This window comes from Nansenia antarctica, assembly GCF_963989245.1.
Source record: "Nansenia antarctica genome assembly, chromosome: 2".
Classification (NCBI taxonomy): domain Eukaryota; kingdom Metazoa; phylum Chordata; class Actinopteri; order Argentiniformes; family Microstomatidae; genus Nansenia; species Nansenia antarctica.
In genome coordinates this window covers 12,821,866-12,824,365 of record NC_137675.1, presented here as the reverse complement: position 1 = coordinate 12,824,365, position 2,500 = coordinate 12,821,866, and the positions used below count along the sequence as shown (strand labels likewise).

Here is a 2,500-nt window from a genome sequence, read left to right as displayed (position 1 = left end):
TGTGTGCGTGTGCGTGTGTGTCATCAGTCTGTTCTTCTTACTAGCTATCAGAGTGACCTTCCTCCAGTGTTGTAGTGCCTCTATCTGCAGAACCCAGTCCCACCCTCCCCTCCTAACCACCCTCCCCTCCTAACCACCCTCCCCTAGTAACCCTCCTAACCACCCTCCCCTCCTGACCCTCCTAACCACCCTCCCCTCCTAACCCTCCTCCCCTCCTGACCATCCTAACCACAGGGATTAAAGTTCTCCGTCGCTACGACGGATTTCCGTCAATTTATTCCAAGTTGCAACGGATTTATTCCAAGTTGTGACGGATTTTACCTGGTGTAATATGATTTGTAGAGGCATACAATCTATTTTGATGTTGGTATTAGGTATATAAATTATATATAATAGCCTATATAGCCTACATATAGGCCTTTATTGGCTACAACTATGCGACAGTAACAGAGCGGGGTGCACTGACGCTGAACCCCTCATAGTGATAAGTAGGTGGACAACGCGTGGTGCTGAAATAGCCGACATGCGGTGTGTGGTTTGAAAAAAGTAACGCCAGCTCAGTAAATCATTCAAACTTAATGTTTACTTATAGGCTATGTGAATGTGACTGCACCACACATGTGAACAGTAACAAAGCAAATGCAGTTTAATTTTATGAAAAACATTGACAACAAAATAGGCGCAAAAAAAAAGCTGAATCCGCTTAGCCTATATGCTCCTGAAACGACAGAGCAAACACGCTACATTACTATGGATAATAATTACAATGAGCCATTCATTAAAAATAGCAAAAATAATATTAGGCTATTAAATCTCACTTAATGAGAAAACTGGCATCTCCCATCGGTCACTATTTGTTGGCTATCTGGTGATATGGACGTCTTTGAGTGTCTAGAAAAGCGCTATAAGTCTAATGTATTATTATTATTTATTATTATTATGGACGTCACTTTAATCCGGCAGTTCTCAAGGTTTTTATGCACCAATCGATTCCTCTAGCGCGTCTTTATCGCATTCATTGACGAAAAGGACGACTCGCATGTATAGGTGGAAGGGAACATTGTGAGCACGTAAAATGTGAGTCTCTCACAACGGCTTTGCATTGATGAAACCAGGTAGGATGAACGTATAGCTCGCTGTCCATTCCTCTGCCCTGTTTCCACCGTCAACTTTCCTCTTTAGACCTTTGGAGAGTGACATGATGTTTCTCTTGCTTGCTAGCAGGTTAAATGTTTAGCTAACTTCACCCGACACGCAAACAACCAATCCAATAATAATGTGACCATGTAAGTCTGGGAGGAGGGGGGAATAATTATCAGAATAAAAGTATTTTAAATAATTATTAGAATAAGTTAGGCTGCGCTACATCGTCAGTCCACACATTTATTATTCAAAACTATGGAAAAGGGTGAAACTACGTTTCAACGTTGTTGAGAATCACAACACAAACTCGCTAGTCAAGCCAAAATACTGCAACGTAATGGATTGGACTGCTACCTAGTTAACTAGAACACTACTTTACATTGTTAGCAGGCTCACAAAACAAGCCGTGTTAGTTGACTAGCGATGTGTCATTGATTTTCTACAACGCGGAAATGTGTTCACATTTTTCGTAAGAAAAGTCAAAGCATTAGAACGTAGAACGGAAAATCGCACGCGCGCTATGCGCACGGAAAGCCACCGGCCCCGATTTGTCCAGAATTTTTTTTCCCGTCAGGAGATATTTTTTTTTTGCTTTAATCCCTGTAACCACCTCCATAGCCAAATTAGGCCTTTCCGTTTCCTTGATAACACACACACACACACACCCAGAGCTATTTCTATTCCTAGTGGTGGTATTATTAGAGCACAGAGGGACCTAGACCCAGCGAGCATGAACAAACACACCCACACACACACATACACACACACACACACAGGGAGACCGGGGTAGACTGTGCCAGGGCTACCCCCTTACCCTCCAGGGAAATGCGTGGGAACGGAGGAGCCTGGGAATTAGTGGTTGGTGTGTGTGTGTCTGTGTCTGTGTGTGTGTGTCTGTGTGTGTGTGTGTGTGTGTGTGTGTGTGGGCGCGGGCGCGGGCAGGCAGGCAGTGTGGAATCCGCTTCCCCCTGTGTGTGTGTCCTCATACACAGTATGCTTCTGTCACATCGGGACGCACCTAGGTCCGGCCCACGCTCTGACACTGTGCACACATATGGCCAACATGTACAACACACACACACACACACACACACACACACACACACACACATACATACACACACACACGCTCAGCCACATATTCTGCACAGTCTAGCATGTAGGGATGTAACGATGCATCGCGAGCCAGTTCATTATCAATACAAATATGAGACGATTGAAAACAGTGAAATTAAAATTGAATGGCGTTACTCTTTTAACCCTTAAAAACCGACAGCACACATTGTTGTCATTACCGTAATTCCTCAACTATACGTGCTATCGAAGACATTCCAACGGTTCCTGAAAGCAGAGAAGC

General features: G+C 44.1%; 1 protein-coding gene across 1 annotated transcript in view; it reads left to right on the top strand.

Annotated features, from left to right (window-relative positions):
- The window catches only part of rptor (regulatory associated protein of MTOR, complex 1), a 157,747-nt gene that overhangs the window by 82,396 nt on the left and 72,851 nt on the right, over nucleotides 1-2,500 (top strand).